Source organism: Mustela putorius, unplaced genomic scaffold (genome assembly GCF_011764305.1).
Source record: "Mustela putorius furo isolate JIRA1106 unplaced genomic scaffold, ASM1176430v1.1 tig00003987_pilon_pilon_pilon, whole genome shotgun sequence".
NCBI lineage: Eukaryota > Metazoa > Chordata > Mammalia > Carnivora > Mustelidae > Mustela > Mustela putorius.
The window spans coordinates 2,683,287-2,698,714 of NW_025422126.1; the positions used below are offsets into that span (position 1 = coordinate 2,683,287).

The 15,428-nt window shown below is 43.7% G+C and overlaps 1 protein-coding gene across 6 annotated transcripts in view; it reads right to left on the reverse strand.

Annotated features, from left to right (window-relative positions):
- Positions 1-15,428, reverse strand: part of STIM1 (stromal interaction molecule 1) — a 190,912-nt gene that overhangs the window by 97,111 nt on the left and 78,373 nt on the right. The window lies entirely within an intron of this gene.

Below are 15,428 nucleotides of genomic sequence, written 5' to 3' on the forward strand. Positions count from 1 at the left end.
TTAATACTACCACGACCACTATCTCACCCCACCCCACAGGAGAAACTGCTTTTCTGACTTTTATCACCATATATGAGTTTTGCCTTTTCTTGACATTTATAAAAATAGAGCATGGATATTTTTTAAGGCAGGGCTGCACACAATAAAATGTCCCCATTTTAAGTGTACAGTTCAGTGTGTTTGACAAACATATACACTTAAATACTCACTACCCCAATCAAGATATAGAACATTTCCATCGTCCAAAAATGTTCCCACTTGGCATTTCACTGCCAACCTCTACTCCCACCTACATAACCACTGATCTGATTTCTATCATTATAAATTAGTTTTGCTTACTCTAGAACTTCAAAGAAATATAATCACCAGTATGCACTCTTTTGTGCCCGGTGGCTTTTGCTCAGCATTCAGAAGATTCAGTCGTGTTGTCACATGAATCAGTTTTTTCCACGTTATCACTGAGTAGTATTCCACTGAATGAAGAGACCAAAATTTGTTTACCCATCCACCAGTTTTTAGCTATCACAAATAAAGTGCTATGAGCATTCATGTACAAGTCTTTGTGTGGACATTTGTTTTCATTTTTCTTTTCTCTTTTTTTAAAGATTTTATTTATTTATTTCACAGACAGAGATCACAAGTAGGAAGAGAGAGGGGAGGAAGCAGGCTCCCCACTGAGCAGACAGCCCAATGTGGGGCTCAGTCCCAGGACCCTGGGATCATGACCTGAGCTGAAGGCAGAGGCTTTAACCCACTGAGCCACCCAGGTGCCCGTTTTCATTTTTCTTGAGTGAAAATGAGTTTTTCATCCCAAGTTCCAATAGGAGTAGAACTTTGGGGTTATACGGCAGGGGTACGTTTAACGTTTTAAGTGCCAAGCTACTTTCCAGAGTAGTTGTACGGCTTTCTACTCTCCCCAGGAAGCACCAGCAAAGCACCATCCCAGTTGTTTCATGTTCTCTCTTAGACCACGTGATGCCAATGTGCTACCCGGGGTGAGAATAACCTAGAATTCCTATTTGCCAAAAGAACACAAAAATACAGATCCAAAGGGGACATGCACCCGGTGTTTACAGCAGCATTATCAACAATAGCCAAACTATGGAAGGAGCCCAAGTGACCATTAACTGGTGAGTGGATAAAGAAGACGTGGTATATGATGAAGAAGCAGAAGGCAAACTGAGGACAAAGCACAAGCTGACACCCTCTAACGCCCTCCCCCCAGGCGGGATCTGTGTGACATTGCTCAGGCACTTCCGACTGCCCTAAAACTAAGGGAAGAGAAAACAAATGGGTAACTGACACACATCACAGTCCTGCAGGACAAGAGTCTCCATCAATTTATAAATGTCTTAGCGATTCACAAGGAAAAGGCATTCTTATCAATAGCCTAACTTTCAGAAACCCATAGACTGAATTTTCTGGAGCCCTAACATCACTCTCTCCTCCACAGTGATGTGGGAGACAAAGGTAGAGGGAATGTAAATAAAATAAAATAAAATGTCCTTATAACCTGTAGCCCACTGACAAATACTTGAGGCAGGCAGAGTATGACATTCCTCCAGAAAACTCCCAACTGTCTTAAAGTTAATGTCTTACTAGAAGGAAAAACCATCTTCACTTGACAATAGCCAAGCCTCCAGCATCCTATGAGTCTTCTTTAGCATAAAAAAGTCCTTTTGGGGGCGCCTGGGTGGCTCAGTGGTTTGGGCTGCTGCCTTCGGCTCGGGTCATGATCTCAGGGTCCTGGGATCGAGCCCCGCATCGGGCTCCCTGCTCCGCAGGAAGCCTGCTTCCCTCTCTTTCTCTCTCTCTCTCTGCCTGCCTCTCTGCCTACTTGTGATCTCTGTCTGTCAAATAAATAAATAAAATCTTTAAAAAAAAAAAAAGTCCTTTTGGACACTTTCCTTTGTCCTTACCTGCCCCCACTCCCAAGTATATAATCAGCCATTCCTCACAACCCCAGTGCAGCAGTACTTTCTACCCACGAGTCCTGTCCTGGTGCTTTAATAAAATCACCTTTTTGCACCAAAGATATCTGAAGAATTTTTTCTTGGCCATTGGCTCAAGAGCTCACCAATATTCCAAAACTACATCAGTATATACATCTATAATGGAATATTACTCAGTCATCAAAAAGAATGAAATCTTGCCATTCTCAATGACATGGATGGATCTAGTGTATATTATGCAAACTGAAGTAAGTCAGTCAGAGAAAGACAAATACCATATGATTTCACTCATATGTGGAATTTAAGAAACAAAACAAATGAACACATGGGAGGGGGAAAAGTGGGAGGGGCACAAATCCTAAGAGACTCTTAAGGATGGAGAACAAACAGGGTTGATGAAGAGAGGTGGGTGGGGGATGGGCTAGATAGGTGATGGGTATTAAAGAGGGCACTTTTGTGTTAGGCACTAAGTGTTATATGGAAGCAATGAATCACTAAATTCTACTCTGAAACCAATATTGCATTGTAAGTTAACTAACTAGAATTTAAATAAAAATTTAAAGGAAAAGAAAGAAAGAATAACCTAGAATCCTTCTGTATGGAAGCCTCTTCATTCTTTCTTGACCTGCAGACTCTGACTCATACTGTTGGTCTGAACTTAAACACTTTTTCTTCAAGAATCTTCCTTGATCATCTTCCCTGCCAAAGTGGCTTAGGCTCACATTGTTACATTCTCCAAAGCACCCTATATTTTTTGTCGATAGCACTTTTCACAATTATAATTATTTATGTGATAATTTGTTCAATATCTTTCTTCACTAAAGCGTAAGCTCCACAGTGGCAAGAACCATGGCTGCCTTCATGGCTGAATCCTGGCTTCAAGCCAGCACCTAGCAAAGTCCCTAGCACAACAGCTGGGCTCCAGAGAATATTCACTGAATGAACAAATGAATGCCCAAAAGAACTCCACTGATGAAAGAGCAAATTGAAACAGAGATGAACAGACACAGTACTTGCCTACAAAAAGTACAAGAATGAGCAGAGTATACAAATCAGAAAGACAAGAAACAGAATAGGGTAAGACACAAGAGACCAGAGCAGCAGGAAATACCACTGTCTGAACAGGCAGAAGACAGTAGGAGTGGAAGGAAGGGAGGGCATCCCAACAAAGCAAACCCCAGAGCAAGCAGCACAGCATCTCACAGAGATTAATTTGTAAAAGAACCCAAAGTCAAAGGGTACTTTTTACCAATCTTGCAAAAACTCCTGGCATACAATGGGAGTAATGGATGTTGAGACCTCCATTGTACTTAGACTCTAGGCAGCAGAGTTGGAAGGGTTTTGGAAGCATCAAGCCCCACTGTCTGCCTTATGACAGAGGAGAGTGAGGCTATGAAAGGGGAGTGTTTTGCATGAGGTTGGTCAGCAAACTAGTGGCAGAACCAGATTAGAAGTCTCTAACTTGCTATGCCGCGTGGCATAGGGATGCCTTCCTGTGCCAAGGCTGTCTGGTTGGGGGACCCAGATGAGTCTGTGCAAGAGGGCTCCCTAGAAATACTAACCCTTACTTTCCAAAACCCACAATTAGGAGCAATACATTCTGCTTGTCTACTGAGGGCCAACCCAGGAGTCCTAGCTGGTCTTAACCCATTTCCCAAGGTAAAATAGCATTCCTGGTTTTGCCTTAATGTCTTTAGTGTCCAGCACTAGCCAGGGACCCCTTCCGTATTAAGGACATTGGAGAAAATACAAAGTTAAACGACATAACTTCAAAACAAAGTTAAAAAGACATTGGAGAAAAAATACAGAGTCCCTAGTACACTCTGTGGGAAGAAACAAAAAGAGCTAAAGAATATGCTTCTGTTTAATCATATGAAACATAATCACCTGCTAGATGAGATAAATTCTTCAGCCTCTCTCCACCCAGCCTGCCCATCATGTCCCATGTCTACCTTCTTCCTCTCAGTATTCTTTTCTCCAAATACTGGTTTCACAAGAAGCTTCCTTCCCAAAGAAGGTAGCTAATCCCTAAAGTTAGTCCCCATCAAGCAGGCCATGACCTCAGGAACCCAGGCTTCTGATGCAGGAGTCTTCTAGCTGTTCTGACTCCCTGTGCCTCCTCCCATGTCTCCTGCAGGGCTTTGGACTCTGGTCCATCCACTTAACAGCCTATCTGTCCACCCTCTAATTTTTAGAACCTTTCTGACTAAATTAAGAGCTTCTGAGCCCCAGTTCAGCATTCACATGCTACCACTTCAACACAGATTTCTGACTTTCAAACACCTAATTGCTGACATTGAGCTAGCTAGCCCAACTAACCAAAGCACCAGGAATACGAAAAGAAGTAAGATACACTTCTCTGGCCTCCAGGGTTCCCCCGTGCGCTTCAGTGATTAAAATACATACTGAATTACAGAAGTGGTAGTTGCAGGTCTTTAAATTTCAACTTTCCTATACTCTGAGTGCTCCTAAGGATTTTCTTATCTGAAAAATCAGTAAAGTCCTTGAAAAAAACAGTCAAGCCCTGTAAGTGTTAGTCACTCGCTTCTCAGTTGTCTATTCTCTGCTTTACCTGTGAGTCTTATCTTCCCAGCTATAGATGAGTCTGATTTTTCCGGTGTTCCCCTGTGTCTGGCAGAGCCCCAGGCAACACAAGACCTGGTCTAAAGACAACTGAAAGCAGCTTACGGGTTTTGAAGGTTTGTTTTCTCAGCTTTGGGGTCCCACATACCACAGGTCTTTACCTTCTAAAGGTATCTGTGCCAAGAAGCATGACAGCTCCAGAGAAATTAAATCAAAACACACTTGTTCAAAAGTTGCCCCAAATTCTCTGACCTGGCACCTGACCCAAACATTCCTGCCTCCTGGCCAGCACTTGTCAGAGTCTGAGATAGCCAAAAAAATAATTACAAACAACTCAAAACAGATTTCTGCTGGGAAAAGTTTTCTGAAAGTGCTGGGATGGGCCCCAAAGAACTTGCCCAGATAAGGACATTGCACAGTGCCCAGGGGAGTATCCAACCCATTAGCAGACCCTCTAGGATTATACCCCTCTGGTTCCAAAGTGGAGCTGGCTCCCAACAGTCTTGATCACAGTGGCCCCAAAAGCACAGTGATAAATGCCTGGGTGAGCCAGGCACACCATTGTGTGGGGTAAAAACAATGTGGATTCCAGGTTCCCTCAGAGCTGGAGGTCATCCTCCAGCCGCCCCAGGCCCACTGCTGGCCAGCCTACCAGAGAACACATTCCTGGGCCCCCAAAGAGACCAGACCCAGGAAACAGTTTCTCAACACCTTCCTGCCCCCCATCAGCCTCCACTCAAATAATACAAAGAAGATAATGGCCCCCTTTCTTCTTTTCTTGAGAGAGGACAACCAAGAACATCTACTGAAAGACCTTGCAGTCAGGATGATCATTCCAAAAACTGGGTTTGCAGCCCTTCCTTGCTGGATGGCAATGGCAGTTCTCAGCTCTCGAAATGGCGACTCCTCAGAAGAGGGGCTGACTGTCCAGAACGAAGTGTGTCTATGCCTCCTGAGAAGCCAGGCTCCCTGGCCCTGCTCCCGCATGCCAATGAGCCAGATGTGATTTTTCAGGAAAGGCCTCTATGGCCGAGCAGGCTCCAACTCACAGAGAACTGAATTCAGGTCTCCATGGACTTTGCCTGGGTAACAATAGTTTCCTCAGTGATCTTCCCATCTCTGCTTGTTTCTCTCAAACTCATTCTCTACTAAAGCAGTTAGTATAATTTTTCTAAAATTCCAATCTGACTATACCACTCTCCTGAATAAAGTCCTTCACAGGTTCACATTTAAAAACCCGTATTCAGGGACGCCTGGGTGGCTCAGTCAATTAAGTGAGTCTTGATTTCGGCTCAGATTGTGATCACAGGATTGTGACACCAAGCCCTGCATCAGGATCTGCACTCAGTGGGTATCTGCCTGAGATTCTCTCTCTCCCTCTCCCTAATCCCCCATTCACATGCATTTGCTCTCTCTAAAATAAATAAATAAATCTTAAAAAAAAAAAAAAAAAAACCCTGTATATAAATGTTCATGGAAGCTTTATGTCTAAAAGCCCCAAACTGGGATCAGTCCATATGCCTTTAACAGATGAATGGTTATATATGTTATACACAATGGAATACTACTCACCATTAAAAAGGAATGAAGTCATGATACATAAAAACACGTAGATGATTTTCCAGGGAATTATGGCTGAACAAAAAAAGCCAATTCCAAAAGATTACAAACTCCATTCCATTTATACAACACTTTTGAAAGGTCAAAACTTTAGAAACGGAAAACAGATGGGTTAGGAATAGGGAAGGGGTGGGAGAGAAAGCTGTGGTTATAGAGGGGCAACATGAAGGTGTTACGGTATGGGAATATGTTTACATACACACACACACACACACACACACACACGTAAACATCCAGCACAAATAAAACTGGGGAAATCTAACCAAGATTGGCAATTTGTGTTAACGTCAATATTCTGGTTATACTATTATACTACAGTTTGTCAAAATGTTACTGTGGGGAAAACTGCAAAGTTTCCCAATGATCTCGCTGTATTGTTTTTTTTTTTTTTTTACGCTGCATATAAATCTACAACTATCTCAATAAATATTCTAATTTAAAGCAAAAAGTCCTCTGCAGAGCTCCCAAACTCCTACCATAGTAATTCCTTTTTTTTCAGTGATGAATTCCAAAACCTCCATATAATAATAGTTATACTTTTGGGGTGCCTGGGTGGCTCAGTCAGTCAAGCGTCTACCTTTGGTTCAGGTCATGATCTCAGGGTCCTGGGATTGAGCCCCATGTCAGGCTCCCTGCTTAGCAGAGAATCTGCTTCTCCCTCTCCCTTTGTGCTTGCTCTCACACTCTCTCTCTGTGTCTCTCAAATAAATAAAATCTATAAAAATAACAGTTACAATTTTAGTATCCACAGACTGAAAAATAATTGGGAGAATAATATGAATTCATCAGACACCCTTCAAGGACCCCCTTCAGTTTCAAATCCTGAAGCTGGAAACCAATGGCTTGTACACAAAATATAATGTAGCAAAGAATACAGGCTTTTCCAGAGGTGGTCCCTAGCAGGTTCTCCAGCCTTAACCCACACCACTCACTCACACACACCTCACACTCCCACCACACTAAACTACTTTCAGTTCCATAAATATGCAAGACTCACTTTGTGGCTTTGTACATGATGTTCCCTCTGCCTACAATATCCTTGCCCCATTTCACACCTGACTAATTCCTACTCAAGTTTCAAGATTCTACTCAGGCTTTTTCTAATTCCTCTAGGAAGTACTCTCTACACTGACTCCTTGGGTTAGATTAAGAGCCCTCTTCTGTGCCCTCATGGCCCCTGTGCTTCTCTCTATCACAACTCAGACCAATGAATCTCTGTAATACCTCCGTTTCTTTACCTACAAAATAAGAAAACCGCATTTACCTCGCAGAGTATTAGGAATGAAATGAGTTAATACATATAAAGTACTTCAACTAGAGCATGGTGCACAGTAAGCATTCGATTACCACCAAGTTGTTTGTTGTTTTTTAAGATTTTATTTATTTATTTCACAGACAGAAATCACAAGTAGGCAGAGAGGCAGGCAGAGAGAGAGTGGGAAGCAGGCTCCCTGCCAAGCAGAGAGCCCAATGTGGGGCTCAATCTCAGGACCCTGAGATCATGCTGAGCCGAAGGCAGAGGCATTAACCCACTAAGCCACCCAGGCGCCCCCACCTAGTTGTTTTTATTATAATTGTCTAACCATTACACTGAAAGATACAAGCAGGAACAATATTTGCATCCATCACTGGTCTGGCCTCCAGCAGGTGCTTGGTAAAGAAATGGGAAAAGAATGAAAGGATGGATCTAAGGTCGGTGGTGCAGGGAGGTTGAATCTTGGTCAGTGGTAGAACTGGAGATCTAGAGAATTGAGAAGTACTGCTAAGAGCAAGAGGTATATACAGTAGGAGCCAGGAATAAGATAGCCATCTCTAGAAGATAAGCACAAAACGATGGACCATTACAGATTACTAAGAACTTGGGTGAAGAAACATAACTGAGAACTGCTGAATTATATGTATCTTCTCAACTAGCTGAAGCCATACTCAATTGTCATGCAGAGCTCTTTTGATTTGTCATTATAGCCTCTTAATTTTGAGCTGAAAAAACTGCTTCGCCTTTTGGAGGCACTGTTTCTTCACCTGTAAAATGTGACATAATAACATAATTTCCTAAGAATGTAAGATTATTGAAAGTAAACCATCTAGCCCATTAATTAAAGTAAAACTAGTTTGTTCCAGGTAAACGTTATATCATCCCCTTGTCTCCAAATTTTCTTTCTCTTAAAAGATGTAAAAAGGAAAAGGGTAAGTCCCTTGGATAATAGCAGCCTAGATGGAGAGGAAGGAGATGAATGTGAAACGGACTTATACAAAGCCCCAGAGCTTGAGGAAGAGTAGGTGGGTACCTCAACTTACTCTCCCCCCAACTCTTCATGGTCAGAACTTGCTGGCCCGCCAAGGCTCAGGGAAAGCCCTATTCTCCCCAGCCTTCTTAAACCATTCCAGGCCCTTTGAGGCCACAGCACTGAGCCCAGCCTGGTTCCAGCACCACCTCATGAGATCTCTTCCAATCATAATCAGACTCTGTCCCCAGCTGGCCTGTTAGATCCCCTGCAGTGGGACCTCAGTGTCCTCCTGCTATCTCCACAAGAACAGAATTAAGTACATTGTTACCATCTAAGGGAGAAGGGGAGCGGGGTGACTATGTCAGGAACTATGTTGGGACTTGTACATACATTGTCTCTTTTACAACTTTGTAAAGACAGTATTTTGATTATCCCTAATATCAGATGAGGAAACTGAGGCACAGATATGCTAAGTGACTTGCTCAAGTCATGTGAATGGTAAAAGAAAGGCTGTAACTGGGATACTGTCTGTCTTCAGAGTCTTGGTAAGAATAAATGCACACTGGCATCACCTGGTTACCAACTATATAGCTGATTTGCTGGGAAGTTTGGTCACACCAGGCCCCCCATCCCCCGCTTCAACTCTTCTCTGCTGCCAATCTGGGCCTGAGATAACTATTTGACTTCCTTTCTTCCTCTTATTTTGTCCCAAATGCCATGGGAGCTACCTTGGGTCCCTTTCACAATAGAGTATGTAGAAAAAACAGGTTCAACAGAGGGCCCTGCATGGGAGGAATAAAAGGGAGGCAAGTATTAATATCCTACAACAGCCAAGCTAGTTAAACCTGGTTTTACAGATGAGGACACTTAACTCTGAGAAGGCAGGTATTTGCATAAGGTAACAGAGGTTAGTGGAGACTGAAACCTTGTCTCCCAGACTCCCAAACTGGTGCTCATTTTGGTCTAACCGGCACAAGGCCATGCCCGAGAACTGGAGTATGGCCTGTCAGGCCTGTCACTAAGCAAAAAACCCAAACACTGTAAACACAGGAAATGGGCTGGGATGAGGTTCAGAGGGAGCAGCAACCTTTGCCAAGTTAGAAGTGTTCAAGGGTTTCCTGTCCACAGCTGTTAACTGTCACATAAATGCTCCAGAAAGCAATACAAGGCAGAAAGGAGAGAGAGAATGAGGAGAAAATATTTAGGTCCAGAAGTGACTTTAAAAATTATTCAGCCCAATTTACTTAATCTTACAGATGAGGAAGCTAAGACCCCCCTTAAAAAAAAAAATGACTTGTCCAAACTTACACTCCAAATTTAAGGACCCTTAGGAACCACTTATTTGGTTCAAATCCGTCATTTTAGTGATAAGAAGCCTGAGACCCAGAGAGAGAAAGAGCCATGCCCAAGGTCCCCAAGGCTAGAGAGGAGGCGCAAACACTGGAACTGAGCTCTTCTACCTCAAACACCTGTGTACTTAGAGGGAGCCCGCTGAAGTGACTTACCTCATACACAGCTGTGTTGGCCATGGAGAAAGTACAACAGGTCAGGGAACTGAAAATAAGCAGGATATACTACCAACTAATGAAGAATAACAAAGACCAAACACAGCAAGCTTATAAGAACCCAAACAAAAGTGCTCTGGTTGCTTAAGATACTTTGGAAAACTAAGAGGCAGAAAAATATTTGAGCTATACCAGGAAGAGAATCCAAGGAAGAATGAGCAGGGCAAGCAGGCAGAAAAGGCCAGAAATGCTAAGGGAAATCCCAAATTCTGCTTCCTTCTTCTGTCCTAGAGCTAAATATCCAGGACACACCACTTCAGAAGCAACTCTGGGTTCAGCAGGCCACTACGGGGATACTATTGTGTAGTAATTAGCCAATTACTGGGCCCCCACATACCACAGCTGGCAGCTATAGAGGGAAATTACACTTCCATGAGGACTGGAATATCATATAGATTCACTTCTCATGCCAGCCCTGAGACACAAGGATTATGATTCCCATTGAACAGATAAAGGAAACTAGGGCTTAGGGAAGACAAGTCTCTTGGTTTGGCATCAAGTTAATCCTGTATATGGCAGATCCAGTATGCAAACTTAAACTCTCTTTCAAGAAATGTTTAGTAAGTGCATGCTGTTCCAACCCTGTCCTAAGGGCTGGGGATACACTGAGGAAACAAACAAACATGGCCCCCAGCCCATAGGAATTCCAGTCAGGGAATTGTCAATGTTTACTGGGTCACCCACATTACATATGAAGCATGACTACCTAGAGGCTGCAAAGAACAGAAAGGCCAGAGGAACCCGAGCATCAAGGACTAGGCTACAACAGTTGATTCCGCCACAGACAGAGGACTCCGGTGAGAAAAGATGGGAGGATGAGCAGCGTCACGGTCCTTTTCTCCTACTCTGATCAGAGCTTTCTCATCCAATGTGTCCCCAGTCCTCACTACAGTCAAGGCAGTCAGGCAGGGCAGAGGCTCTTGATCCTGCTTGACGAAGGAAGGAATGAGACCAACAGCAGGGGTTTGTCCTAAGTGGCACAGTGAGCTGGTGGCAGTAAAAGTCAAGCCTCTTGGCTTCTGTTCTTTCTACTAGACTGACTGCTCTGACTCTAGACCACAAAGGGGGAAATCTAGAACATGGGGTGACCTCTAGGTATCTACAGCCATCCTCTTTTCATCTCACCATCACTCCTATCCCCACTTCCCCGTCCACCCCTCATTACCCTTGCAGAGTTCTGAACTTGGCTTACGTACACCCTCATTCCCTCCCCTGGTGCCTCAAAGTCAGTGATTCAATCAGTGAGTTAATCAACCACAAAGTCTTGGCTGCCATCAGACACCATGTCCTCAGGGAAACATTCCCCTCCACCAGCTCATCCTCTGCATTCAGATCTTTAAATGGCAAAGAAGAGAGGAATGCTGAAAAAGGAAAGGCCAGGGGGAAACACCCTAGCAGGGGAGAACATTTCACATGATCTGAAGTCTGCACAGAAGACAGCCAATTTGTGGCAGTCTGAGGTCCACCCGCCGAATCAACCCACGTGGGGTCTTGACTTCTTGGTAAGAAGGAAAAGTACTAAAAGCCTACCATTAACTTATTCATTCATCCACTCTTCATTAGTGATGTTTATTTTGTTTACAACTTATGTTAGGTACTAAAGCCATAGAATTTAAAAAAAAAAAAAAACTCTGCCTTCAAAAGTTTACCTTTTAGGGGCACCTGGGTGGCTCAGTGGGTTAAGCTGCTGCCTTCGGCTCAGGTCATGATCTCAGGGTCCTGGGATCGAGTCCCGCATCGGGCTCTCTGCTCAGCAGGGAGCCTGCTTCCTCCTCTCTCTCTCTCTGCCTGCCTCTCTGCCTACTTGTGATCTCTCTCTCTCTCTGTCAAATAAATAAATAAATAATTTTTTAAAAAGTTTACCTTTTAGTTTGTGCTTCTGGTTGTAGATGAAGCCATTTTTTGACTAATTCACTTGTTTCTATCACTTATGTTGAACCTTGCATATATGTGACCAATTTGTGTTCTTCAAGTCTTCGTAATGTGACTGTGGGACATAATGGAAAGGAGGAAAGAAGGAAATTGTGTTTGTTCTCTGCTATATTTTTCCAACTGTTGAGGAACTTTTGTGGGGTTTGGGCCTATGGCTCTTTTGGTAAAAGCTGAGTTCAGCAGTAAATCATCTTTTTTATTATTATTACAGCACAATAGCTTTACAGGGGGGAATAAAAGCTTACCTTCTAGTGAAGAAGACAGGGAATCGGGATATAAGGAAAGAGCTACAGTCAAGGGATATACCAAATTGCATGGAAGCAAGATGACTAATTCTCTCTTAAGGGTGGGGGAAAGGCTTCCCAGAGAAAATGCTACTGGCTTACTCTTAGGGGATATGGAACATCTGGATGCTAGAATGCCAAGTCCGCAGGGCTGGAGAGGTCTCTAAAGGCAGTCTAAAGAGTCCCAGGTTCTTAGCAGAAGAGCTGATGTGGGACCAATGAAATACACCATAGCCCTAGTTGCTTCAAAAATATTATACCTCTGGGGCATGTGTTCCAGGGAAAACCATCAAACTCTGCTATACATCTAGCTCCACTCTGCACTCAGACCCAAAGCACTGAGCGTAAGCTTGAGGCTCCACGAGAGGCTTCTCTACCTTGCGCACTCACACTTCAAGAGCTCTGCTGGTGAACACCACCACTAATGGTTTTAAGACTTAAAACTTTGGGTGCCTGAGTGGCTCAGTTGGTTAAGCAGCTGCCTTCAGCTCAGGTCATGATCCTAGGGTCCGGGGATAAAGCATCGCATCCCATCAGGCTCCCTGCTCAGTGATGAGTCTGCTTCTCCTTCTCCCTCACCCCACCCCATCCTCTCTCTCAGATAAATAAATAAAATCTTAAATTAAAAAGAAAAAAAGACTTAAAACTTAAAGCCAGCTAAAATGAGAAATAGTCCAATTCAAATGAAAACTTCTGTTGGTTTAACTTGGAGCCGGTCAGGATGAAGACAAAAATCCTTTAATGCAGCACAAATACAGAGCAAAGCAAACAGGTCATAACAAACCACAGTTCATTTAGTAGAAGCAGAAAATCCAACAGTCCAATCCCTGCCACCCTACCCAACAATCACCAAACCCATGTTCCAGTTAGGCCCAGCCAAGGCACAAAGCACAAGCAGCACTGGAAAGAAGGCTAGGGGAGCCAGTCCTCAGGCTCCTTCCTGAAGCACTATCCCAACAGAAGAGAGTAGCTTCCCATCCCCCACCCCAACTCCATAGAAGACCAGCCCAGGCTGACCCTTGCGGGACTTGCAAATCAGCAAAGAAGCTGGTGATGTGCCACATGGGCTACACACACCACTCTTTCCAGGAAATGGGAGCTACTTTTGTGGCCCACGAGGTGAGATTGCCATATGCAGTGTAGATATTATATGGCCATTGTAAGCAGTGGTGTTCTGTAGAACTCACTGGAATAGAGAAACTGGGTTAAAGTCTGACTAGCAACTTGATCATCCAATAAACCCATTCTCACCTCCATGCATGCCCCTCCCTTCCTACCCCCTCCCCCCAACCAAATCCCACTGCCTACTCTGAGGGGAACTTTCAGCTTCCTAGTGGTCCTCAATGACCACTCCTATTTTATTTGAACATTTATCCACTCAAAAAGTATGTGGTGCTACTTTTCTTATGGCAGCACTGTTCCCTGTGGTAATGCTGCACTTCCCTCACTGGAACTCAAGTTCTTTGACAAGGCTGCCCAAGACCTACACTTCTATTGTCCAACCCTACCAGGAATTACCTCCAGATGCGCAAAACGTCCTCCACTAGACGATTCAACACGGACACACCTCAACTCAAGAGCCCACTGCACACTACCCCCCTCTTCGTCCTGCACCTTCTGGTCAGATCTTGCTTCCCACCATTTCATGCAGGTCTCACCTCGCTCAGCATGTTGATGACCCTGTTCCTTCTGCAGAGGCCTTCAAACTCCAGACATCAGTCAACTGACATCCCTCAGTTAATGGATCAGCTCTTTTTTTAATTAATTAACTTGCTTCAGAGAGAGAGAGCCCAAGCACGGGTAGGAGCAGATGGAGAGGGAGAGAAAGAATCCTCAAGCAGACTTCCCGCCAAACACAGAGCTCAACCCAGGGTTGGATCCCAGGACCCCGAGACCATGCCCTGAGCCAAAATCAGGAGTCAGATGCTTAACCAACTAAGCCCCCAGGCATCTCCAACTTATTTCTTTAACTGTTAGAGTTCATCAGTAAGAGCATACGCTTTTTATAAAAGTTCGTATCATTTCAATTATGATTACAGCAGCTAACATTTATGTAGCACTAATATGTCAGGCACTATTCTAAGCACTTCATATTTATCTCATTCACCCTCATGAAAACCCTACAAGTTATCAATATTATCAATTTCATTTTTCCAATCCAGAGACAAAGGCACAGAGAAGTAAACTTAAAGGTAGCACTTAGAAACAAGCAGTCTGGCTCTAGAGGTCAAGCTCTTAACAACTACACTATGCTGCAGAGAACAATAAGGACCTTAATGCACACGCAGACAGGTGTACAGGGCTTAAATACACCTCCCATAATCACACCTCTTCTCAATTAAGTCCAAACTTCTGTCTCTTCTGCTTTACTCCGCACTGCTTCTCCCATGTGCCCTCCACTCCCACCAGACTAACACACTCCCAAGACCAGCCCTTTTGTTCCTGGCTTGCCATCCTCCCTCCTTCCTTCCCTGGAATCCTAATCAACCTTTCATGCTTAGCTCCTCTAGGAAGGGGAGGGAGGGAGGGAGAGAATCACCATGGGTTTAACGTCTACCATGCATCAGTCACTATGCAACTGCTTTGAACACATCACCTCATTTAATCTACACACACCAGTGAGGCTGGTATCACTTTGCCCATTTCATAGATAAGGAAAAACTAGTTCAGGGACTGAACCTGTCAATGAACCACAGCTCCAAAGCACACACGCTTTCTGCTATACCTTCTAAGTCCTTTAGGACCTACTCCCCACATTTAAATGTTTACATGTATACTACTTGATTTTGCATTTTATTTAAAAACTGTCTCAGGGTCCTGGGATCGAGTCCCGCATCGGGCTCTCTGCTCAGCAGGGAGCCTGCTTCCTCCTCTCTCTCTCTGCCTGCCTCTCTGCCTACTTGTGATTTCTCTCTGTCAAATAAATAAATAAAATCTTTAAAAATAAATAAATAAATAAATAAATAAAAATAAAAAATAAAAACTGTCTCAAACTATTTTCCTGCTTATGTATGTGTCTTATCTCTCCAACTAGATTCTAAGCCCCTCACCCCAAGGGCTTCCTCTAAATCCCTAACACATGGCTAGGCACAGAGAGGCTGCAGAGTTTTACTGAACCAAAGTAATAGGTCTGGGCTCAGTTAGAAGAGGGATTTGTTGTGCTCTGGGTAAAGTTGCTAAATAACATCTGCGTCTTAACCATACGTAACTATTGGTTAATTTCTTCTAGAGCTAAGAAAAAAGTTCTCTTAACCAAGAAAATCA